The sequence below is a fragment of the Rhinoderma darwinii genome, chromosome 9, assembly GCF_050947455.1.
Source record: "Rhinoderma darwinii isolate aRhiDar2 chromosome 9, aRhiDar2.hap1, whole genome shotgun sequence".
NCBI lineage: Eukaryota > Metazoa > Chordata > Amphibia > Anura > Rhinodermatidae > Rhinoderma > Rhinoderma darwinii.
Window position 1 is genome coordinate 29,421,429 of NC_134695.1, and position 27,913 is coordinate 29,449,341.

General features: G+C 38.6%; 1 protein-coding gene across 17 annotated transcripts in view; it reads right to left on the minus strand.

The window, feature by feature from the left end:
- Nucleotides 1-27,913, minus strand: part of NRXN2 (neurexin 2) — a 760,118-nt gene that overhangs the window by 98,312 nt on the left and 633,893 nt on the right. The window lies entirely within an intron of this gene.

Genomic DNA, 27,913 nt, shown 5'->3' on the forward strand with positions numbered 1-27,913 from the left:
CTGGCCATCAATTAGGCCATGCCTCACACCTGGGGCCCTTTGTCAGGCCCCGGGCTGCCATGGAAAACAATATTGTTGCGGGGCAGCCGATGGGGTGACAGAGGGAGCTCCCTCCCCCTATCAAACACCTCAGATGCCGTTGTCTCTATTGACAGTCGCATCTAATGGGTTAAACTGTCGGAATCGGAGAGTGCTTCGATTCTAGCAGTTAGGGCAGGAGCCAGGCTGTGTATAACAGCCATGCTCCTGCTGCTGATTGTGCAGCAACTAGCACCTGCTTGTGACGGATATGTCTGTCGCTCGTCGTTAAGGGGTTAAGACCACTAGGGAAACTAATTTGTTTTTTAAAAGACAGTTAAATTAGTGATCAAAAAGTCATATGCACCCCAAAATGGTACCAATAAAAACTAAAAACTACAGCTCTCCCAGGGAAAAAGTCCACACACTGCTCCACCGATGGAAAAATAAAATATGATATGGAAACACAAAACAATTTTTCTTTATATATAGTTTTTGGTATCGCCGTAATCCTATTGATCCACAGAATAAAGTAAAAAAAAAATAATCCGCATAGTAACCCCATAAAAACAAAACCCACAAATAATTTTTTTTGCATTTTTTTCAGTACATTATTTACATTATCATAGCCATTAAAAACTACCTGCAAAGAAGAAGGCCTCATGCGGTTATGTTGACAGAAAAATAAAAAAAGACATGGCTTTTGAAAGGCTGGAATTAAAAAACGAAAATTAAAAAATTAAAAATGGCTGTGATACCAAGGGGTTAAAACTTGTACTTTTCATCAGTATTCACTGATGAGCTGCCAATGCCATATATTGCGGGGGACAGTTATAAAGGTTCGCCACCCAATATTACATATTTAAAGGGGTTTTCAAGTAAGAAGGATTTCATAGCCTATCCTCAGGATTGGCCATTAATATCTGTTTGGTGGGGGTCCGACTTTCGGCACCCCCACAGATCGGTTGTTTTAAAGAGGCTGCGGCTCTCATTCGAGCGCTGCTTCCCATTCATTCCTGTCACTGCTCCGTACTGTGAATCACCGACACACTTGTAGTGGCGGTTCACAGTATTACAGCCTTCTCCCATTCACTTGAATGGGAGATGGCTGTACTGTGTAAAGTTCTTGGAAAGAATTCAAAGGACCAAGGGACATTCTTTGCATGTGGAGTAGTTAAACTATCACATGCCCTACCCCAGGACATTGTAATGGCAGATACTACTGCAGCATTTAAAAAAGAGGCAGACGCTTATTTACTGATGCATGGCATTGAGGGTTATAATTAATCTAGCAATAAATGGTGTAGAATTGATCAAGAAAGCCAGAATTTGATGGACGTCTTTTTTCAATCTATGTAACTTTTAATGTTAAGGCATTTGCCAACTATATTTGCAAAGTGGGCTCAGATTTTCAGGGTCTGCCCTGGTTCCAGGTGATACCTTGCTCATGCAGATGTTTTTTGACATTATGCTCTTTATTGTCCTTTGTTATTCTGGATGCTTATGAATTTTCTTATACTTTTTATTGGACCATTACCATGATTGAGTAGATCATACTTTCTTTGTACAGTATTTTGCACTAGCTCTTTATCGACACATTTTGGTGATTTAATTACTGTACGCGGGTATTTGGCAGTATGTTTTATGTATAACTTTGGCCACTGTTCTCTTCGGACTAGGTCAGTCTGTATCTTCTTCAATTTTCTTTATTGACTTTACTATTTTTTATGAAATTGTTTTTAATGGCTTTCCTTAAAGATATGCTCTATTAGTGAAAATGTATGCCGGTTGCTCCGTTCTATGTACGGTTTGTGTATTTTCAGTGCCCAGCCACTTTCAATTTTTTTTTTATCCAAAGACAGGACTGTATCCAAAGAAAACGAAAAGTCTAAAGGAAAGACTTGTACATCTGCTCTCTTGCATCTGCTCTTGTGTTTGGCTCAAAAGAGCTGCACCAAAAACGACTTGTGTGAATTCAGCCTTATGCTGGTATTACAGAAAGTAATAAAAGTATTATAGCATGCAGATACATAGATGTCTATTCAGTCCACTATTTTAAATTAATGCCCCAGAAATCTTTTAGAACTGAAAAATTGTAAGATTATAATTACAAGGATGAAATAGTTATAGATTACCAAGTAACCAATCGGAATACAGGGATATAGGAGTTAACTACCTGACAATGGGGGTTCCTGTAGAAAAGCCTTAAGAAGAACAAGCAATAACTCCTGTTTATTAGGCATCTCACTTTCAGCTTTACTGGAGCCTGTTAATGCTGTCAGAAAATGACCATATATACAAGATACAGTAATAGTGATTATGTTTCAACCCTTTTATCTCTCTGACTGGTAATGAGATAATGAGCCTATTGATTTTAACAAGATTATCATCTGGCATTATAGGCATTCTTGTGCACACATATGCCGCAGGATCTGGCCAATTGCCCAGTATCCGCCATATTATTTCAATGCCAGGAAATTAGACTTTACTGAAGCTTGACACATCTTTGTGGGGTCTTATATGTCTTTTTATTCTTGATCATCATAAGAGGTTTATTATGAATAGGAGATTGTATGCAAAGATTAGGAATATTATGGTAAAGGATAACAACACAGACCCTCCGAGCTTACAAAGATGCAGCAGGAAGCAAATTTGATCCTTAGCAGTTCCTGAAAAAAAATTAGACCCTTTTTTTCTAATCTCATACTTTACATCTCCTTTTCACTATTTTGATATTCCTTTAAAATACCTTTTAAAAACTGTCATGGCAATATATTGTCTTAAAGCACTATTTACATGGTTTAAATGGCTCTGTATGTACAGAACATAATGAAAGAAAAACCCATGAACATTTAGCATTCTGGTAATGACAATTCATCATATGCCAATGGAAAATATAACAGGAATTGGAAATGAGAAGAATACTGCAAATTATGCAAATTTAAACACATTATTTGAGATTCCCATGCAACATCTGCAAGTGTGTGTGTCTATATATATATATATATATATATATATATATATATATATATATATATATAACAGTATGTTAATGAAGCATACTGCATAAGATGTGAATCCCCAACAGAAAAAACTACTTAGCTTATAAACCATTAAAGGAGAATAATCATAAACATAGGTAAAATATTGGAAAAAACCAAAACTGCAATACTGTAAAAAAGAGACAGAATACTATATAATAGTATACAATGCACTTACATGATCCTTTGTTTTTTGTAAAACAATACAGTAATACAAATTCCAGCCTTCCAATATACTCTTCAATATATTTATTAATAGCATTGTAGTGTTGTATGTTACAGCGAGAAACCTTACAGTATACCACTTAAATGCCTCCGTCAATAGCAACTGCAGCATCTTTCTGCGCCTGTTAAGCCCTAGCTTTTTTTATTACTATTTATTCTATTTCTTTCGACCAGCGAGGTGACCAAAAATCAGCAATTCTGTCATTTTTTACATTTTGTTTTCTACGGCATTCATCCAGTGGGTTAAATAACATGATATTTTAATACTTCAGACTTTTACGGACATGGTGATTTTCCCATTTGGTGTGCATAGTACTTTCTTTCTATACAGTAATCCATGTAACCCCTATAATGCAGTAAAATGTCTTGTCTATAATCTTTTTTTTTCTATTCTGAAATGACACGCAAAAAGTTGCATGAAAAACTACTATTCTCATCGTTTTGTATTATGAGACCCTGCAGAAAACATGTACAATACAGTATGTCTTTACTTTGAAATCTGCTGCTAAGGACATTCCTATGAGCTAAAAGTACTAAGCGGAAAAAGCAAAGCGCTGCAATCTGATGACATATACATTATCTGGAATTTATACTTTAGTTGTCTTGGGGTCATCCCAACTGGACAATTTCTATCATTATTAGGACATAAAGACATCACAGAGGGGGGGTACTCTGCTCATGCCCCCTCTATTAGTCTGAGCAACGAGCCATTACTAAGAGGTGTTTTCTGAAAGAGGGTAAACTATTTATTTACGGCAAATGTCAATAGCGGGGGTGTTGATAAAATCCTTGGAAGAGTATGAAGAGTTTTTTCTTGGAAACTTATTATGAGCACCTTGAATTGAAGACCAACTTAAAATAAGAGATATTCCAAGACTTGTTTACACAGTCACTAAATTATATTCAGTGAAAGTTTTCTTTTCAAGATTCTGCTTTTTACCACTTCATGGGAACCTGTCACGGAGCTCAGTAATAGAATGTGACAAAAAACGTACCCAAAATAATACAAAGCTAGAAAAAAAAGGAAAAAATTGGAAATGAAATAAAAAATATCATAATTCCCCCATCCTAATATCCTATTTTAACAGGTAAAAAAAGCCACTAGCAAGTGAGGCACTAAATTCAATACTCATTTATAATATTAACCTTAAAATGGTCTGTGATTGGCTAATGCTAGTATGAACTAAGTCTAATAGATATACTGGAAACTTGCACCTGTCTTTATTGAACCCCTTATCACCTGCCCCAGGACCTTAGTTTGATTTTTGTTATCTGAACTTTAGGCTATGTTCACATGCTTAACAAAAAACGTCTGAAAATATGGGCGCGTGAAAAAACGGTCGTGAAAAAGAAGTGCAGGTCAAGGGAAAACAGCTCCTGTTTTTCAGCCGTTTTTTTAATCAAACTCGCGTATTTTGCTGCTTTTTTTACGGCCGTTTTTGGAGCTGTTTTTCTGTAGAATCAATGAAAACCGGCTCCAAAAATGGCTCAAGAAGTGACATGCACTTCTTTTTCAAAACGGCCACATAAAAAAACGCACTGTCTTAACAGAACGCAGTTTTTCCCATTGAAATTAATGGGCAGATGTTTGGAGGCGTTCTGCTTCAAATTTTTTTAAAATAAGCCGTACCCTAGCTGTGATGCTGTAAGAAGGTAAAAAATGGATGGATGGGAGCTGTCATGATTCAGATTGAATACAAGGAGCGGTCCAGGTGGTGTATTTAACAATTCACCATAATATATGACATGAACCTCTCCTTTTTTACCACCATGTATTATAGGGAAAGATCAAAATACATAGAAAAATAAAACAACAATAACAATGAGATAATAAATCTAGAATGGCTTTTATAAATAAAACCTATAAAAATGTTGTGTTATTCCGTAGTTCTGCTCCGTCGGAGGATAACAGGGGAATAACAGATGCAACGATTTCATTGCACAACGGACACCGTCGGCGGCCGGTGGAACCCTTTGACTTTAATGGGTTCCATCGGCTTTCTGTTAGGCTGTCGGTGATTTTACCGGATACAATAGCTCAGCATGTTGTACTATTGTCCTCGGTAATCTCGGTGAGATCTGCGACGGAGGCCCCTAACGGAGCCTCTGACGCAGGTGTGAATGAAGACCATATTTTCTTTGAGACAATTTGAAGGTAATAAAAACATTACAATGGGTAAAGAGTGGCAAGGTCAACAGTACAGGCAGAGACGTGTCGACAGCTAACAACTATTTCTCTTCTGCTTGTTACAAAAAAAAAAAAATGTATCTATTAATTTGCAAGCAGTACGTGATGTCTTATAAAAAGTCTTCTTTGAGGCCTCATGCAGACGACCGTATAAAAACTCAGTAATTGTGGACCGCAATACGGTCCGCAATTACGGACCCGCCCGGTTCTATTGGCCGCGAACACCTTTCCGTACCGCTACGGATAGATGTCCGTGCCGTAGAACCGTGCCGGGAATTAAGGAGCATGTCCTACTTTTCTATTTTTACGGCCCACGCTCCCGATACTTTGTATGGGGGCACGGCCCGCAAATGCGGCTTGCAGCCGGACGCACTGGCAATCGCGGGCCGTGATTACGGGCAGGGCCGTGTGCATGAGGCTTGAAATCAAACTTGGAATTAAACAAATGTGATGCTGTGATCAAATTATAATGCATTACATTATCATTACTATTGTTATTTATCAGCCAACAGTGCTATGCCTCACTAGTTGTACGCGGTCATTACTGGTCCTGACCTTACAGTGAAAACAGCTATACATTCAGACATATTCAATGAAAACAAGTCGTTCAGCTTCAGCTGGAACTTTCTTTTGCCTCCGTTAAATACTCTGTTTTTATTAAAGTGAATTCTGGTCCAAAAGTCCTGCCAGAAATCCACAAAGACATCTGTTTAATCATGTACACAGTCAGCTTGAAAAACATCCTCTACTCTTGCACTGTTGAATTGCAAACACTGAGAAATATTTGTAAGAAAAATTCTTGCAAAGCAATTTTGTACCATTTGAATTATTTTTAATAATGTTGAATATAATATATTATAAAATCAAATCCCATTGCTAAAGTTATATAATCACTGATTCTAAGCATGGACCTCTTGAAATGATGTACTATATCATCCACTGACAAAACCATAAGGGTATGTTCACACGCAAGCTCAAAAACGTCTGAAAATATGGAGCTGTTTTCAAGGGAAAACAGCTCCTGATTTTCAGACGTTTTTTAAGCCACTTGCGATTTTCGCAGCGTTTTTACGGACGTTTTTGGAGCTGTTTTCTATAGATTCAATGAAAAAACGGCTCCAAAAACACCCCAAGAAGTGACCTGCACTTCTTTTTCACGACCGTTTTTTTACGCGCCCATTTTTCAAAATGGCCACGTAAAAAAATGGCCCGTCGGAACAGTACGCCGTTTTTCGAATTTAAATCAATGGGCAGATGTTTGGAGGCGTTCTGCTTCCGATTTTCTAGGCCGTTTTTCGGGTGTTTACGGCCCAAAAAAATGGCCGAAAATAGGCTAAACCTAACAGGAGGAGATTTAACTAGTTTTTACTTTGATCCTACAAAACGTTATTATTTCACACTAAAACTTTTTGCAGTCACAGGACCATTTTGCCCATCTACAGTATTTCTGGGTGTTATTTCCCCAAACTGACCTGATAAACAAGTCACTAGGCAGGAACAAAGCTGAAAGAGCAAAGTTGAAATTATGATCACATCTAAGGGAACTGAAAAAGATATTGAAGATATTCTCACAATATAGGATGTTTGGACCAATTAGACAGGTAGCCAAAATATCCAACTTTTCAGTATCTCCCAGCCTGTATGTCCTATGTATCTATGGATACTGTAGTTTACCATAGTAGAAGTGTCTGTGATTGAGTCATGCCTACCCCAAATTCGAACCAAAGAATGGTCTGATTTGGAAAATCACCTTTTGTTAGAAGTGTTCCTGTGACAATAATCTGATCACAGGTTCTCCTGCTTCTGGGACCTCCAGCAATCAGCTGTAATCTGTGGAGGTACCCGGCAGGAAGTGTTCCTTGCAGCGCCACCACAGGAAAAATTAAGCATTACATAGTTCCCAGTGAAATCAAGGGGTTTGCTACATAATACATTGACATTCCATGTGAGAGACACTTATAAAGCTTCTCTCAGTTCTGGCCAAAATAATGTGGGAAACAACGTCTATTATCTTAGAATTTCTTACTAGGGTACTTGAATACAGGAATGCAAAACTAAATAACCACTTTAACATAAATACCCAAAAAAATGTTTTCTTAAATAGATGCTATAATATACTTTTACTTTATGTAAGCATTGTGGGGAGAATTGGTACATTTAAATTAGAAACAAGGTGAACTTATTACCATGCAAACTAAAAACCATTTTCAGATATGAGTAGGTACAGTCGCATAATTATCGTGGTTGCAGGGGGTGTGACCGCAAGTGTGCCCAGAGGGGAAGAGAGCACGCAGGTTAAATGCCCGGATCCCCACAGGCTGCCACTTTAGGCCCCGGCACAAAAGGTCTGTGCTGCGGCGCATAGAAGGTCGTGACGCTAGTGTAAACAACAAACACAGGCTGAGAGTGCAAAAACACTTCATTTTAAGAAGGCTAATTTCCCTAGGTTGAAGGCTGCACTTCAAAACATAAAATGGGAACGACTAACGTCAAACAACGGTACAAATGCTAAATGGGAATGCTTGAAATTTACTTTGGGAAAATATAAATTTGAGGGTTCAACTTTAGCCTTTGAAAATTACAAAGAGCTTAATAAAATCTGTAAAAAAAGTAATAAATTTGGCAGGGGGCCAAAAGATAGCAAAACAATTCCCAAAATTTATTTTTGCAGGACAAGTTATAGTTTTTAATGGCACCATTTTTTGTACCATATAATGTACTGGGAAACTGTAAAAAAATTATTGTGCGGTGGAAAGGGAAAGAAACAGCAATTTCTCCATTGTTTTTTTGGCTCTCTTTTTTTACTGTGTTTACTGTGCAATAAAAACAACATATTAACTGTATTCTGTGGGTCAATATAAATATGGTGAAATCAAATTTATATCGTTTTTAATGTTTTACTGCTTTTACAAGGAAAAACCGAGTTAAAAATAAAATTTGTTTTTGTGTCGCCACATTCTGAGGGCCATGACTTAAATTTTTCGTAGATTGAGCAGTGTGAGGGCTTGTTTTTTGCAGGGCGAGCTGTCGTTTTTATTGGTACTATTTTAGAGTACATAAGACATTTGATCTATTTTTATGAATTATTTTATGGGAGAGGTGGTGACAAAAAACAACAACTTGCGCATTTTTTATTATTATTTTTTTACGGAATTTACCTGGTGGGTAGATAATGTTAATTTGTAATAGCTCAGACTTTTATGGATGCGGCAATACCAATTATGTTTATAATTTTTTTATATTTTTTGACATTGCTTTAGGGGAAAAATATTAGTTTTTTCACTGGTCATTTTTTTTGTACATAAAAAAAACTTTATGTAGCAGGGCTTATTAGGAACACAAAGATTGCTGACCTGGGGGCCTTCAGTAGGCCCCCAGGTTGTCATACCAACCATCGGAACCCCTTAAACGCGATGATGGAATATCAGAGGGGGCCGTCCCCTCTTTCTAACGGCTTAGATGATGCAGTCGCTATTTACCACGGCATCTAAGGGGTTAAACTAGAGGGATCTCACGCATTGCAGTGAAGTGTTGGTTGTAATATACAGCTGACACCAAGTTAGTATGGAGCAGGCTCAGCCCCTTGCCTGCTATGACGTAATTATGTCAAATGTCGGCAAGGGGTTAATATACTTAATTGGCTGGAAGTATATGTGGTCCAAGCTAGTTTAAATAAAATAAATTTGAACAAGGCGCCGAGAACAGATCGGTTACACCCAAGAGTTCTTTAAGAACTTAGTTCAGTTATTAAAGTCCCCCTGTTAATAATATTTAGTCATTCTCTAGTGACTGGTATAGTGCAAAGGGACTGGCGCAGAACAAATGTGGTGCCTATTTTCACAAAGGACTCTAGGTCTTACCCGGGTAATAATACTTATCTCAGGAATAAGATAGTACCCAGGGGCCTACGCATCGCCCTCATCCCTGCTGCACGGGTTAGGTCCCCAGATTTACTCCGCAAATGGGAGAAAGAGTCTATTGATTCATCCCTTAGGTTTATGGGGATCCTACTGGAGGAGGAAAAAATATTATTGGCACGTAGCACAACGGAACTGAAGGAGGGAATTGAATCGGTCAGGAGATTTTCAAACAATGCAGATTATGAGAGAAAAGAGATTGCACTTCAACAGGGTATTGAAAAATTTACTGGACACATAAAAGGGAGAAAACACTTCCAATATGTCCGTGATACCGCTGATTTTAAAGAAGGTAAAATCTTCGACTACAGCGTTAAAAATCTGGGGGGATTTGATATTGAGACCGAACAATCCTCCTCAGAACAGGACCAATCAGATTCCGATACTGCGAGAATTCCCAGTAGGAGAGCCAGGGGAAGTTATAATTCTGGGAGAAATCCAACCCGCAATCATCAACGGGGTAGAGGTAGAGGCAAGGGCCCCAATAGGGACGGTTTTTTATCACGAAATCACCCCATCTCGGAATACCTACTAAGAGACAGGAGAGAGGTGTAGCTTGTGGTAAATACGAAGACGACCTGCAGATAATCAATCTCTCATCACGTACCTTAACGACAGAGGAGACTAGCATCCTTAAGAAAGGCCTCTCATTTGTGCCCACGAATAGATTCGATCTCTTTATGTGGGTCAAAGATTTGAATCTATTCGTGCGCAAATTAAAATGGAAGAAATTTTTCAAGACCCACGATAGGCGAGAATGCCTTGAATTAGGTATCTCTGAGGAGGATATGCCACATCTTAGAACACTTAATCAATTACTAGAAGAGGGTCAGAGGAATGTGGGTGATGGCCCCTTCACAGATTTGAGACAGCCATCTACCAGAAATGCCCCCATTAATGATAATACTCCAATGGATGTATTTCTGGAGGTGGTGGTAGATCAACTTAGGAAGATCGATTCTTCCAATACTGTTAAATTCAATACCTCGAGAGATGAGATGGCTGGTTTACAGGCCCTTGAGCAGGATGACAATATTGTCATCAAACCTTCAGACAAAGGTGGCAATATTGTTGTGATGGATCGTATTCAGTACAGCGAAATGTGCCACCGTATTTTGGGCGATACTGCTTGTTATAGAATTTTACCAAATGATCCTATGCTGACTTTTTCAAACCAACTAAAGAGATTGGTAAATCAAGGCAGATCTCTCAATGTGGTGAGCATCAATGAACAACGCTTTATTCTGACTGATCATCCACAATATGCCACCTTTTATAGCCTACCTAAGGTACCTAAGGTACACAAAGGTATATCTCCTCTTAAGGGCCGCCCCATTGTCTCTGGGGTCGACAACCTGACCCAGAATGCTAGTCTGTATATTGATCGTATCCTCAGTCCATTCGTATCCGCCCTTCCATCGTATGTGCGTGATACTATGGATGTACTGAGACGTCTAGAGGGCATCAAATGCGACCCTGGTGTATATCTGGCCTCACTGGATGTAGAGGCCCTATATAGCTCCATACCCCATACCACGGGATGTAGGGCTGTAGAGGATTTCTTGAAGGAAAGGGGAATACAGTTTCAGGCTCACAATGAGTTCGTAGTTAACCTCCTTCAATTTGTTCTCGAACATAATTTTTTTCTGTTCGATGGCAAATTCTTCCACCAGCTTAGGGGGGTAGCAATGGGGACTCCATGTGCACCCTCCTATGCCAACATATATCTGGGCTGGTGGGAGAAGATGATTGTATTTGGGGAGGAGATGGATCGATGGACCTCCATGATCATCCTTTGGCTAAGATTTATTGATGACATCATGATCTTGTGGTCTGGAACTAAAGAGGAGTTCAGTGAATTTGTGAGCATCCTTAATGTTAATGATATGGGGCTCTTTTTTACGTCGGTTATTCATGAGAGCAAAATGACCTTTTTGGATATCAATATACTTAAGACTGAACAGGGATATATACAAACCAATATCTTTAGGAAGGAGACAGCAACAAACAGTCTCCTTCGATGGGAGAGTTGGCATCCCGCACCCCTGAGAAAAGGCATACCCAAGGGGCAATATTTAAGGGTACGCAGGAATTGCTCCACCATGACTGACTTCAAACTAGCTGCTTCGGACCTACGGAATAGATTTCATCGTAGGGGTTATCCCCATGATGTCCTTGGATCGGCCTACCGCAATGCAATTCATTGTAATAGGAGTGAACTCTTGAATCCTAAAAAGCGCACGACTGACGACAAAATGCGCATTATAGGTACCTATGATTCATCCAATCGTGAGGTCATGAATATCCTACAGACCTACTGGGGGATCCTGCGGACTGACCCAGATGTGGGGGATATTGTGGGTGCCAGACCTCTAGTCACGTATAGGAGGGGGAGGAATATCAGGGACCGTTTGGTCCATAGCCATATGCTATCCATTCGCCCCACCACATGGCTTACGCACAATATCAAAGGTACATTTAGATGTGGGTCTTGTAAAGCCTGCGATTCCATTTCATGTGGTAACAACTTTCATAGCCATGTGACTGGTCGGACATATAACAATAGATCATTTATCAATTGCAAAACTAAGGGCATCGTTTACCTGATCTCATGTGTCTGCGGACTGCAATATGTCGGCAAGACAATTAGAGAATTCAGGAGACGAATAAGGGACCATATAGGCGACATTCGTCGCAATGTTGATACCTCGGTGGCTCGACATGTTTGGGAACAGCATAACGGTGACACCCATGCCATTCAATTCCAGGGGATTGAGCACATCAGGCCATCTGCCAGGGGTGGCAATTGGGATAAGAGGATATTACAAAAGGAGGCCCAATGGATTTTCCGCATGCATACCATGAAACCGGCGGGTCTCAATGAACAAATATCGTATAATTGTTTCCTTTGATAGCACTGTTGTGAACCCGACTGGTTATACTCCTGGGTATATACCGTATTTTCATCCTTTTCCAATATGGTTGCCCCGTGGTTACTATATTGGGTCCAGCCCTCTGTTTTGCGACAATATCGCGGTGACATCACTGGCCCTCCGTTGTTTGCCCCCGAGATACCCCTGGTGATCGGGAATTTATGTCTGTCATCGCTATGTCCCTCCTCATATGGATGTCACACTGTGGTGACATAGTTGGCTAATGCTGCGGTCTACGATCGCCGCGTCGCTTTCCTGGATCCTCTCCTTAGCTACCTCTTAGATACCAGCGAGATCTGGCCGCCTTGTGATCCCTGGTTACCATGGACGCTTTTGTCCTTCACTCCTGTGGTGACGGCGAACGCCGGGGGGCCGGCCCTGTTTGGGCCGCGTCATGTGCGTTGCTCGACATGGGTTGGCTGCACGGCCGCCGCGTCACTTCAGGAGGGAGGGGCTTAGTACTATTTATGTCCGGCATTTCACTCGGCTCGTGTTCGACCAGCTGACCAGTGTCGTATACGAGCCGGGTGAATGTAAACGAGACACGCAATAGGTGTCTCCCGGCCATACTAATCTAAATCGATGTGTTGAAATCACATCAGTGTACCCCTGATGAAGCACTGTGACAATAACGGTGCGGAAACGCGTAGGGACACGTGTTAGTGGCACGGACTGACCAGGTGTTATATTATAATTCAGACTGGGGGAATTGTTGGTTGGCAGTAATGGTGCTAACAACAATATTGTAACCGTTCCTCCTCTGTCTGGTCTACCGTGCTTATGCCTCTATTAGTACAATTGGCTATTTAGCCCTTATTTTAGTAAGGTTTTCTATAATAAAAATCATATTTTAATCGTTCCTTTAGGCAGTGATACAATTTAACTTATTAAGTGAACGAATACCTATTGTATATCAATGCAACAATTGTTGCTTAACGTCAATTCCGGGTAATAATAGACCAGTAAGCTTAACATCCATCGTGGGGAAACTGTTCAAAGGGCTCTTAAGGGATAAATATACAGAAGTATGTGACAGAAAATAGTATTATAAGTGACAGCCAGCACGGTTTTACTAAGGACAGAACCAACCTGACTTGTTTTTGTGAAGAGGTGAGTAGAAGCCTAGACAGAGAAGTCGCTGTGGATATAGTGTTTTTGGACTTTGCTAAGGCATTTGACACTGTCCCTCCTATACCCCTAATGGGTAATTAAAGGTCTATAGGTTTAGAAAGTATAGTTTGCAATTGGATTTCAAAATTGGCTCAAGGACCATATTCAGAGAGTTGTGGTCAATGATTCCTACTCTGAATGGTCCCAGTTATAAGTGGTGTACCCCAGGGTTTAGTGCTGGGACCACTATTATTCAACTTAGTTATTAATGATATAGAGGATGGGATTAATAGCACTGTTTCTATTTTAACAGGTGACACCAAACTATGTAGTATTGTTCAGTCTATAGAAGATGTTCATAAAGTACAAGCCGATTTGGACACACTGAGTGTCTGGGCATCCACTTGGCAAATGAGGTTTAATGTGGATAAATGAAAAATAATGCATCTGGGTACCAACAACATGCATGCATCATATGTCCTATGGGGAGCTACACTGAGGGAGTCACTTGTTGGAAAGGATCTGGGTGTACTTTGGAGATCATAGACTAAATAACAGCATGCAATGTCAATCAGCTGCTTTAAAGGCCAGCAAAATATTGTCGTGTATTAAAAGAGGCATGGACTCGCAGGACAGGGATATAATATTACCACTTTACAAAGCATTAGTGCGGCCTCATCTGGAATATGCAGTTCAGTTCTGGGCTCCAGTTCATATAAAGGATGCACTGGAGTTGGAAAACGTACAAGGAAGAGCAACTAATCTAATAAGGGGTATGGAGAATTTTGTGAAGACAGATTAATAGAATTACATTTATTTAGCCTCGAAAAGAGACGACTGAGGGGGGACATGATTAACTTGCATCAGTATATAAATGACCTGTACAATTTTTATTTGAATGTTGATCCAGTCAGATTGTCACTTGGGATCAGGAGGGAATTTTTTCTTTTTATTCCGGATTGATTAATGCCTTATGTTTTGTTTTGAATCGTCTTCTAGATCGGTAAGGGTAAAACAAAGTCCTATGGTCTTTTTTCAACCGTACTAACTATGTAGCTATAGCAGAGGAAGATTAAAAGCTCGGCATCACCTTACATAGCTACACTATGTAACTATGTAAGGTGATGCCGAGCTGCCGAGAAGGTGGCAGATTTTATTTGCCACCTGGTTCTTACCAGTCTGTATGCACTAATCTTTAAGACTAATGGACAAGTATGAGAATCATGTTTTTCTATATGTTACCAATTATGTACATTTACAAGGCAGAATGATGTGAGAATTAGGCAGTGGACAGTAGCGATTAATCTTCACGCAAAAAATTCGCCTCTATACTATGATATTTTCTTTGACAGACTTATGAGCCTACATCTGTGTGATATCTATTGCCACAAGAACATGGATATTGTTAAAATATATGCAATGAACCTCTAGCTTTTTTTAAGTGAAAGAAGAATCATTAATCTCTGTGATATGAGGAACAGAAATTATGTTTTTTTCAACAGAATTTTCATCCAGGAGACCAGGAAAACAGCCCAAATGATCAAAAATCCCTTTTTTTTTTTTTTTTATTAATTTTGGTTTCCATTTGTTGAGTTCAAATGAGAAAGGACCATAAATGAACATAAAGATCCTATAACTCTGAAATAAAACATTAACAGGTTGGTTATTTACTTACAGATTAAAATGGCTAAATAAAAAAAGAGTGTAAATGAAATACAGAACATGGTATAGACTGGAGCAATAGTGAATGGAATGTTGGACTTTACAATGGGCGAAGAGTTATGTTTGCAGCTGTCAACATGGTTTGTCTTGTAGTGTAGTAGACTTGAAGAAAAACAAGTTAGTAGTAAATGGGATATTAGTAAAACAATAAAGCAATTCAACAATATATTTTAATATTATACATCTCAGTAAGACATTATAATAAATATATGCAGATCATAATATTAAACAATATGTAAAACAACTTTTCTTTGCAAATTAAAACTTACACCAAACTCTTCACCCAATAAATGTTGAAAAGAGGGAGAGAGTTATGAAGATCCACAGCATGGAAATCTGTTTGACTGCAAATTTTTTCCCCAAGAAAAATAAACATAAAGCTCTACAAGAATGTCTTGAGGAGCTATAGAATAGAAGTACATAATGATTGTCTGTCTCTGTTGTTTTTCGATGACACTACAGGTGCTTGTGTCAGGGAATGAAATGCTTGCAGATTCCCTGGTTAATGCCCCTGGCTTTTCCTCCTTCTGTAGCAGCACAATCCACATATTCCCTTCTGAAGAGTCTCTGGTGCTACTGCAGAAGTATTGAAAATACTGCAACCCAATGATCTGAAACCTGTCCAATGATACGTGAACTAGCGGTTTCAGAACGATTGTGTAATTATCTCAGATATTCATATATATTATGTATGTCCTTTTTATGACATTCACATACAAAAGCTGAAGACCATTCTCGCAGCCACACATGATCATATGCAAGGGAAGAACCTCTACCATTAGTCTTACACAACCACTGAACCTACTGTACATCGAATCATACATTAAACATTCATTGTCTTTTAAATTAATACACCTTGCATGATATGCCCGGTGCCAAGGAAACCTAAACAGATTCAATACCAGCCGGTGTCAACATATATATACACCACACAACCTATCAAACCAACAGTCTAATTATTCCATCTGGGGTCAATAAAATTTCCCGACATTCATACGTAACACATAAAGCACCGCCATAAAACATTCTATTTAAAGCCCTCCGTTTGCTAAACATTTTCCATCTGCCTACTTCTTAGAACACAGATAACGCATTACTTACAATCTTACTAGTTCCTCTATGTGTTCCTCATTGTTATGCTTGTCTGTATCCTGAAGCAGCATAATTTCTCGCACAATGTTTTCATGCTTCCTGCTGCTTGAGTCGGAGAGAAAAACCTAAAACAAGTCTGTGTCGTGTAAAGAAGCAGTGGATTGTATAGCAGCTAAAACTTTCTGTGACCACTTCAGTACATGTAGCTACATGTTCCCAATTTGTGGTCACCCAGACAGAAAGTTAAGTGTTTGCTAGGCAACCTGAAGTAGCACAGCCGTAGCATACACTGAAACAGATGGGGGGGGCTGCAGGAAAGGAGGGAAAAACATCGAGTTTTGGAAACAAATCAAATATCTGTGTGAATGCAGTTACCGTTTTGTTTTAGGACTTAGGCCAGGAATAAATAATTTGATAAAGCCATCTGTAAGTTGATATCTTGGTTACCAGTAGCCTGCTAACCAGGAACGACCCCCAATGTAAAAAAAATATGTCCGTGAAAGCATGGAAATGTCCCAGCTTTCCATGTACTGCCCAAGCACTGAAACATATTCCTCCATTTTCGCACTTCAGGCCTTTGAAGTTCCTATTTATTTAACACGATTAATTGAAATGCAAATTACATGTCATAAAGAAGTTCAGTAACCATTGAATGACGGGGACTGCAGTGCTACATGGTTTTCAAGACAACGTAATGCATGCTAGGCTTAGACACAAAAGCTCAGCGGCACGGTTTAAAGTGAAGTTATTTTAAAAAGTTGGTAACCATGTTATTTAAAGTATATATTTAAAACATTTATAAACATGGCAGCTTTACTGCTGGCGCTCGCAAAAACCCACTCAGCATTTCACTATCAGAAGCGGAGCCAAGTGTTCTCACCAGGGAGAAAGTTACCGAGCTTCTCAAGAACACTTCTTACTGTATATGAGACAATGAACACTTTCCTTTCATATTGTAGCAATCATTTTACATGTAGGTTGTGCATATTCCTCTGCTCTCCAATGTACTTGCCAGATGATGCAAAGAGCATAGTCACTTCTGTAGTAGCCCTTATAGTGTTTTGTGGATAACAGAGGCATTAACTTCGCTTTCACATCACTACCCCCATATGCCACCATCACCAGTAACCACTCATTAGCACTCACACAAATCAGATCTCTTAACACACAAAGCAGAGGGAATCGGCAGCACCAGAACAATGGTTTCTATCATTTTGTTTTTCCTCCATGGTTACTCTCCGTTTCCTTACCCCAATTCTCATCCTTCCAGGCAGAAAATGTTAAAGGGACTTCACATCCTTGAATCGGTATAGCTCCCATTTCCTGCCTTTTATCGGCCCCACCTCCCGTTCTTTATTGAAACAGGTTTATAAATGAATTTAATTTTTTAACCCTCTGTAGTTAATGTTCTATTTACCAATTGGGAGTGGGAGTAGTTCATGTCTCATTAGAAAAAGATAAAACAATAGTTATAGGTTAGTGTATTATTTAGTGAATGGTTACAAAATTCTCAATTATTTTAAGCTTTGGTTAGTTTTTTATTTTTTTTTCATTGTTTTAAGTTTAAGCTATTAAGTTCCTCCATATTGCGTTTAGAATTGTAGATTTTTTTTATTATCTGGAATTCTGTTGATGTTTCATTGTCTTGTTCAGTTTAAAAAATTTTTTTTTTGTTTTCTTGAAATTCTATTATGAAAATACAATAAAAATAAATGTTACCCTCAATTAGGAAACAAATAACCTGACAAATGGGACACTTTCTGCTTGTCGGTGTTTGACTAAAGCCTTGTGCTTGTGACTGAATTACAGTTTCATATAACCTGTTAGTTGTAAGGAAATGTAATATGGGGTCCATAAACATCTATGGGGTTCTACTTTACCTCCATATGCCCTGATTTTACACAGAGACTTTTAACAAAATTTTTCTGTTGGATTCTCTATGAATCCAACAGATTAAAAGTAGTTGCATGTTCCATCATATACTATATTACACCATATGGAGCACCATATGGCAGCACACAGAGTGACTATGGCTTCGCAATACAGAGCTGCACAGACTCCACGTGCTTTCTAAGCGTCAATGCCATCTTAAAGGGCTAATAATTAATATTTCAAATTTACTCAATCAAATTTAATAATCTACTGAATGAGACTATTGCAAAGCAATATAGAAAATTATGCTTCTCTCCATTTCTGCACTTTATGCAAGTAACTGCACCTAAAGTGTCAGTAGAGCCTACAGGAAACTAATAGTTAAGGTCTATCCCGATTAAGCCATCGAAGTGTATATTATTTCATGTTAATTGTAGATTAAGCTGCGTCATTATAGTGGTTAACTAAGCTATTTCAACTTCAAGACAGGAAATAGCTATTGGCACTCATATTTGATCACCACACTGCACTGCTGTATAAATATAGCAGGGGCAATGAAACAAGAATCGCTATTAAATGCTATTTTAAAGCAAAAATGTGTCCGAATTCATGCAAACTGAGGATAGACTTCTACGTGACTTGAAGCTCTGCTCTTCTACAGATGTGTCCTTCCTTATCTTTACTCTTATCTCTTCATACCCTTAGAAGTGTGGCACGAGATGACCAGCTTTGACAAGACAATTCTTTGTCATGAGGTGTCTATACTATATGTGTCTATATGTGGCCACCCAGTGGTGTGATGTGAATTGCAGTGTCAAGGGTTTTGCTAGCATGTCACGATATTGTATTGAATTCGTTTCATGATAAATTAGAGTCCTTAACCAAATTCCAGGAAAGGTAAGGGTGGACACATCTGCATAGATTTCTATTTGAATGGCCATTATAGCCCCGAGTACCCCTGAGGACGCCTGTTGAACTGGTGATACATGTTAAAGGGAGGATTTTATCTGTTAATTTTTTAAAAGCTAAACTATAACTAAGCAAACACAGTGTATATTTACAATAGTCTGCAGCTATAGATAATTCATTGAGAGTACAATACCAGATGAGGAAAAGTGACATATTGATCCAAAATGGATCTAGCGATCTGAATAAAAAGATGTGTTGTTAAGAGTTTTATTGATGTGACAGTTTAAGTGTTTGTAAAGCACTTAGTTACTGGCACCGCATAAGTTATTTTATTAAGACTATATAATAATTATTGTTACATTTTAGTAATTAATATTGGTTTGCAAAATTAGAAATTATTTACATGCCATATACTGAAGGACACCATATACCTCACTAGGTTAAAGATCCGGGGTAGATCTATTTGCAAGCTATAAAGTGAGTCTATATAAACCTGAACTCCTCATGGAGTGCTTTAATGATCATTTACATTTGATGAACTCCGTAAACTCTTATTGCCAAGCGCCAGTTCTTTAGGCCTAGTTCACATGGAGTGTTTTGCAGGCAGAAAAAATTCTGCCTCAAAATTCCTTCAGGAATCTTGAAGCAGATTTTGACCTGCCTGCGGCATTTTTCGCCCGCGGCCATTGAGGACCGCGGGCAAAAATCGCAGCGATTTCAATGGGGGATCAGAGCCGGAACTGCTGCATTTTTTCCACGAGCGACTAAAAGCAACCCGGAATAAAAAACTACTCTGCCTCCCATTGAAATCAATAAGAGGAGATTTCGGAGGATTTTGAAAAAAAACTCAGTGTGAACTGGGCCTAAAGCTTGCAATATACTCTAAGAACTGATTTGCTACTCATTTTCTGATTCATAAATGAACAGTATATACAAGGTGATTGATATATTTTGCATTAATATGCTAAAATGGGAGGTAGAATAAATGACGAGCTCTAAACTTAATGCTACAGAGGAGGGATTTCTCGAATATGCTATATTATTGGATCAAAGGGACAGTTTTCAAAATACGCCACTTCACCAAACATTGCTAGCTACTGAGTGGTTCTCAGAGCTGTCCTCTCCTGTAGTTCCCATGGAGATTTATTGCAGATAAAAGCAGTAATCACTGCTACATAGATAACGGTACATACTAAAGGACAAATTATAAATATATATATGGCATAAGGTGTATGAAGTGCATTACTGTAATTATAGTTACGTTCGTAACACTCTCCCAACCCTGGCCGCTTCTCAGCTTGTAATTTTTAATGTTTCTTCATATGCAACGCACTATGAGCAACTTAACAAGCACAGCACGTAAAGGGCAATATAAAACTCGTATAAAAAGAATCACGGATCAAAGGGCAGAATAAAACGCCAACATAATTTACTCTGTGGCTTCTTATACACCGTATCAGAGGTTGGATTCAGATTATTTAGGTGATATTAACAATTAGGAAAGGTGGTTGATCAGACCAGATAATAGGGCAAGCTTTGAGTTACATGTATGAATTATGATCTATTTCAACTTATTTTGCTTCATGTAAACACATTGTTTAGAAATGTAATATTCTTAAATACTATGTCTAAACTGAAATTACACCATTTTGTTGCTTTTAATTTAAATAGGTTCAAAGTTATGTTCTGATACATTTCATAATATACCTTTACAATGGTTAAAGTGCCATTTGTGTGATAAAGAGCTAAAAATCCCCTGCATAATAATAGAATTAAAATAAACCATTGTGACTAAGTGCATGCACCACTACATGAAGCTTAAAGGGGATGTCTAGTCCCCCAAAAAAATTATGACCTATCCTCTGGATAGGCCATCAACATCTGATCGGTCGGGGTCTGACTACTGGGACCTCCACCGATTACCTGCCTTTACTGCGACACTGTGTAGAACACCGACCAGGCAGATATTAATAGGCTATCGTGAGGACAGGCCATCAATTTTTTGGGACTGGACAACCCCCTTAAATGTTAACTGCATACTACATGTCATTGCATTAAATGTACAAACAGTATACAGTAAGCTCCCCCTAATGCTGGCTTCTGGCAGACAGAATGGTATTTTTTTTAACTACTGTATATGGATTACATTTATCAATGTATTTGCCCCCCTTTTCTGGCGCATTTTACCCAAAAGTAGTGTCTAATCTGCTGTGTGACATATATATTAAAGGGTTATTCCTAGCCCAGACATTAATGATATATCCACAGGATATACCATAAATGTCAGATAGATGCGGGTCCCAACTCTGGGACTCGCACCTGGATCAACACCGGGGGCACCCGACCCAAGTCCCAACCGCTGAGGCGGCCGTCGACTGCTGATTTGAGGTGGGAACTATGTGGAGAGATGGCCACGCATGCACACAGCTCTCTTCATTGTGTTCACTGGGAGTTACGGAAACAGCCAAGCAGCCCTTACACTGACGTTTCCATAGTTCCCATAGAACATAAAAGAGAGAGCCAGGCACATGTGTGGCCAAATTTCCACAGCTGGTGGCTGCCTCAACAGGTGGGAGGGGGATAGGGTGACACCCACTCTTGATATACGGTAGATTGCGGACCCCAGAGCTGTAACCCGCATCCGAATTTTACAAATCTGTAAGTGGTATGATATATGTTGCTATCTAGGACAAGAAAAAATCTGCTAGGAATTAACATTATCACATGGGACGGAAATGTTTCAGTTTTCATCCATATCTCATCCACATGCTGCTGAACATTTTCCGGTCAGAAATCAGACCATGCTGCCGATTTTAAAGCCACAGCATTCTCATTCTGTTCTAGATGCTTTCTGTGGATTTCATCTGTTTCAATGTAGAAGGGGTTAAATCCACAGCAAAATACGCACATAAGACATGAGTATTTTACTGCAGAAACCCTGCGAAAATTCTGAGGAAAAATCTGCAGCATTTCCGTCCCATCTGAATCCAGCCTAAGACTTTGCTTCTATTTTGTCCTTGCAAATTAAAACTTAAGAAATTGGAAGATTTAAAAAAATAAAATAAATCACGTGATTCATATGAGGTTTTGGCTATATAGTGTCAAATATCAAAGTAATGCTTTTTAAAGATCCAATATGTTTTAGACCTACAATATTATTACTTCATATTCCTACATGTTGACCATGAACATCAGCAGAATTCCATATCCCTGTCCCGTTTTTGGAGGAGTTCATTGTTTATTTTCAGCAAAGGGTTAAAAATCATTAATTCACTTTCCTGCATTTGAAGTAATTAATATTAGTCCCTTTAACGTTTTTTTTTTTTAACCGTATGTTTAAAATCTTTAGGTTCTCTCTCACTCTTTCCTATGATTTTCATTTTTAAACAAATGACGCAAATAAGAAAAATGTTTAGCAGCTGTTTAGCAGAAATTATTAGATGGTTAAATTTAGGTTAGACGTCTGAACAAATGTGTACACGTATATATAAATAGGGTGAGATTTATATATAAGTATACCTCAAATTTAAGTTTTCAAGGATTGAGAAGGAAAAGAGAATTCATTACGTTCTGTCAATAACACCATAGTAGGAACGGATTTGGAGAGATAAAGAAATGAATGCAAAGAAAAATGCATAAAGTGAAATAACATCATAAAACAAGTGACCAAGTGAAATCAATAATGGTAATGGGTAAGTATAGATCATTATATAATGCATAGAACCTTGCAATTTTGTGTGAACTTTTTATTTTATGGGACGCAACTGCTTTTGGTTTTTACTAAACTCATGTTCCAAGTAAGATCATAAGCATCTCCCTTGGTGCTATTAGCATCTAACAAGCTGCATACGGCATTGTACCGAATCATGTATATGTATTCTACAGTATGTGGCTACTAAATTCTCGGCATTTCTTATTGTTCTCACTATAATTGTTGTGAGGTGCCTCAACATGTCTTATTACTTGCAATAAAAACATTGAGGTAGATATATCGAAACTGGTGCAAAGGAAAAGTAGAGTAGTTGCCTGGGGCAACCAATCCGGATGCTGCTTGAATTCTCCAAAAGGCCTCTGAGAGGTGGAATCTGATTGGTTGCCATGGGCAACTACTTCACTTTTCCTGTGCACCAGTTTTGATATATCTCCTCCACTAAGCATAGACTAATATGAATAGCACTGCCTGAACTGAGAGCAACTCAACTCATGAATGACAAGTCCATTACAGGTTCAAATGTTTTTGTCTATTGGATGTTAGTCTACAGTCTATTAGTCCTAGATTCACAATAGGACCCTGACCAATATCGCTGTATCAGCCTAAAAAAATCTGATGCTGGTCCTGATGCGTCCTGATCTACAACTTTGCCAGTCGTATAGCTTCATTGGCTTAAAAACCGAGCAACTGCTTATAGCATTAAAAATCCCCTTTTCCACTTGTCTTGGCATATCTTGGTGTATTACCCAATAGGTAAATACAATGAAGCTATAAGTGCCAGAAATATCAAAATAGAAATGGGTATCTATTTATAGCGAAGGACAAATTTGAAAGCTAATTTTTTTAGTCCATTAATGTTATTAAAGGAATCACTAGTATTAGCTGCAGAAGTGATCCAAAAATAGCAGTAAAATTATATTGTGGTTAGAATTCCCAACCTATCAAAGACGTAATTGTCAGCGGTCTGTGGCCTGTATCCGATGAACATAACCGGAAACTGTACTAACTTGAACTAAATAGAACATGGCCATAGAAAGACTTAAAAGGACCAAAAACGTAAAAACTTATGTACACAATAAACTTAAGAATTTGTTTGATTTCACATAAGACTTTCTCTTCTGAACTTTCCATATATATATATATATATATATATATATATATATATATATATATAAATGTATACATATAATCAGCCGATAAAGATTATATTGGGGCTTGATCACAGAGGTATCTCAATCCTCCATTTTCTCTTCGTTTATACCAAAATTGATTCTAGTTCTGGAAGAAGGAAGATAATATGTGTGACCCTGGTGTGCCCAAACTCCATATGAAATAGTAAGAATCATCTTCAGGTATTAAAAGTGCAATGCTGATGACCTCAACAATAACATGGCCAAAAGGCGTATATCAAGTGTAATATGCAATATGCAGCTTTCATTTTAATCAGATGAATATACATATATATATATATATATATACAGATGTAGCCAAATTTATCTTGATAACTCGCTCCAGCGTGAAATCACACAACAAAAGCCATTGAAAAGTCATCAAAAAAGTCAAATTAAAGTTTCTTGCCACTGTGTATTTAATGCGTTAAACGTTAAGATAGAGATGGCTACATCTATATGTGTATATATATATATATGTATATACCTATATCTATCTATATATATATATATATATATGTATGTATGTATGTATGTATGTGTGTGTTATTTTTAATTATGTAGAAATGTCCATTGATTTGATTACGTTTCTAGGAGTTTGACCTTAGCACGTGCAGTATATTCCCCTGGGCTGGCTCGATTCTAATTTTACTGCATGCAAGTTCTGGTCATAACTCTGGTACCGTAGAGGTTCACTATAAACTGCTGCGATCAGCTCAGGTTTTACAATCAGTTAATTTAATAGCAGCACTTTCGTGTATTTCCACCACAGTGCACAGAGTCTATTTACTAGGGAGCAAAAGCTTATATGTTCAGCACTTTCAATAGAATGTTCTGTTTGATAAATAGACCATCTGACATATGCAAACAAAGCTGATGATTCAGCAAAACTAATATTCACCGGATTTACTCATTCCAGAATTCAGCAATTTCAACTAGGAAATGAAATCACGAATTTGTAAAATAACCATCCGAGAACATTAGGTGACCTTAAAGGTAATGTGTCGCTACTATTTTTTTCTTTATTATCGATTGATGCTTATTGAATTATTTACAAATTGGTAAAAAAAAAAATGTTTTTACATGCCAGAAAATATTCAAAATTATATTACAAGTTTGAATATTTGCATATGCTGGCCAAAAGAGGGAGCAGTTCCCACAATTGCAGCAAGGTCACTCAGGCAAAGCAACCTGGTTGACTTCTGCTGCAAATTTGGGATGGACACACTCTCCTCTAGTGGCCTCACACAACCTTCCTCCCTTCTTCTGGGTAGTGCCGGAGGAGGCAGTTGAATGTCTTCAAACAGCCTACCACTGTGCACCGCCATTTTCTGAGCACAGTGATAGGAGGACAGCAGCGAGTGGCTACAGGTTCACAGCAAGGAGGACAGCGCCAGTCAAGAGTGAACACTGTGGTTCAGTAAGTAATTCTCTGTGTGTGCTATGCATGTTTGGTGGGGGGAGGGACGGTTTGTAAAGAGTGGTGATGGGGTTGTGAAGCAGTGGCATGGGGGGATGGAAAGCGGGGGTGGCGGTGGGGGGGGGGGTTTGTGAAGCGGGGAAAGGGGGAAAGCCCTAATGCACGCGACCGCGATGGGGCTGTAAAAAATGTTCAGTGTGTCGGTCGGATTTCCCAGCCCGACCATTGTACATGTGAACGGGACTCCTGGGACCATAGTCATTTATGATGCTAGGAGTTCCTGATTCCCACGGAACTGCTGTTTTGTACTGTATCATTTTGTTTATTGCAGAACAGTAGTTCCATGGGGACGATGGGACTCCTAGCATCATAAATGAAAATGGTCCCAGTTCACATGTACCGTGGTCGGACTGGGAAATCCAGCTGACACACAGGCCATTTTTCACGGCCCGAAGTGTTTGTGCGGAGCGGTGGGGGGTTGTAAAGCAGCAGCATGGAGGGATGAAACGCGGGGAAAGTGTTTGTGAGGAGGGGAGGTTGCGAACCGGGGAAAGCAATAATGTACACGATTGCAATGGGGCCATGAAAAACGCTCCGTGTGTTTTCCGGACACATGAACTATTCACTTCAGACCAACGCTTCAGACGGTAGATCCAATGTTCACATCTCTACCCTTCTATATCCAATATGTGCCACTGGATATGGTAAAGACATGACATGTATAGGAAAAAATGTCCTTCTAACTATTCTATGAGACAATCCAAGTTATGTTTTGTCCTTTCATCCTAAAGACCTCAGACATGAACATGTTGTGTCCTACTAAACAGTATGCTTGCCATGGGATCAAATATCAACCCTGCAAGATGTAATATCTGAGCCAAGAAGTAAATATTATCAGAAGTTATTAAACTTCTCAGTCTAAAGAGGGCTTTTACGTGCCAAGTAGACTCTTGAAGTCAAGCTTATGTTTTTCCTTCATGGTAAGGTTCTGTAGAAGTCAAGTGTTGTCAGCAATCATAACCATTTACGTAGGGAAAAGTAAATATTCTTCGGCTGGTATTCCATGAATAGTTTCCCATAACTTCAGCCTTAAAGACCTTTTTGTGTACCTCAACCACCTTCTTTTGCTTTTTTTTATTTTTTATTGTGAAGCTGTATTATGTTATGTTTGACCTGACAGAATAGCTTTCCCCCCAGAAGTTGTTTATTCTTTTCATGCTTTCTTTTGCCTCAGTGAAATAGATCTAAAGTGAGTCCGTCTAGTATAGAGAAGCAGTCTATTGTACAGCAGATAGCATTTTATGGGGCTACTCACAGTATGTACTGAAATGGTAAACTCCATGATAGGAAGTGGTTGTTAGGCAACCTTACATACAGTACAGCAACCTGCAGAATATAATAAAGAGCATCACTTCCGATATTCATATATATATATATAACGCTATTGCTATCTTGAGTCGAATTATTTATAAAAAGGTCTGGGAAGGATCAAAATTTAATATGTCTGGATTATCAAACACTGAATTTATCTACTCAAAGGCAAATTGGTGAACAACTTGTAAAAATGTAACTAAATGTATTTACCTAACTGCCTCATAGCTATACGTGTGTCGCTGATTTTTCTAGCTATACATTAAAGGGGATTAATATTTGTGGGACTTGCAATGTTACTGTAACCAGTTTTAGCCATTCCTTATAGTTTATTTAAGAAGTAAACTGGCAATTTGCCTGCTCATAGGAACAATATAATTTGAGCTTGGTCCTAGCAACTCTTAATGTTTTGTACTGCTATAAAGGTATTACGTCTTCCTTTAGTCAGTCTGTGATGTCTGTCGATACTAATGCTAGTGGGCGAGAGTTCCTGAGTCCCAGTATGCTTACAGCAAGGAGCAGTTTTGTAGCTAGAAAACAATCTTTTTTTATTTCTTTACAGCCATAAGGAATGACCTAGAAATGTTTCACTAAAGTAAAAGCTGTAAATCTTCAGAATGTTTTCATTATATGGATATACAAAGTAATAGCGTCAGGAACTGTAATAGTTAATACGTTACCAACCAAGAATTCTTTCCAACTACTAATGTTATGTGAAACAATATAAACAATTTAATCTCAATTTTATTAGGTTCTCACAAATGGGCCATTACATTTTCAAAAAGCTAAACATTTCTTCACGCCACCACTTCATGCCTTTCAAATATCTTTCTAGACTTTATATGATGAGGGACAGAAGTTGTGGACATTTACTCCAAAAGATCCTTACTCTTTTTATCCCAGAAGACATGTAACATTTAATAATCTATACAGTTACTAGGAAGTAATATTGTTAACTTGTTATTTTCTCTATAGTTTTAATTAATTTGAAATATGCTGCTAAGGGCTTAAAGGGGCTGTCCACTACCGGACAACTGATGACCTATTCACCGGAAAGGTCATCAGTACATGATCTGTGGGGGTCTGACAACCGGAGCCAACACCGATCAGCTGCTCCGGTGGCCTATGGGAACCGGTGGATAGGTCATCAGTTGTCCAGTAATGGACAACCCCTTTAAAGCATTCACACGTCTGTCTATGTTGTAAATGACACC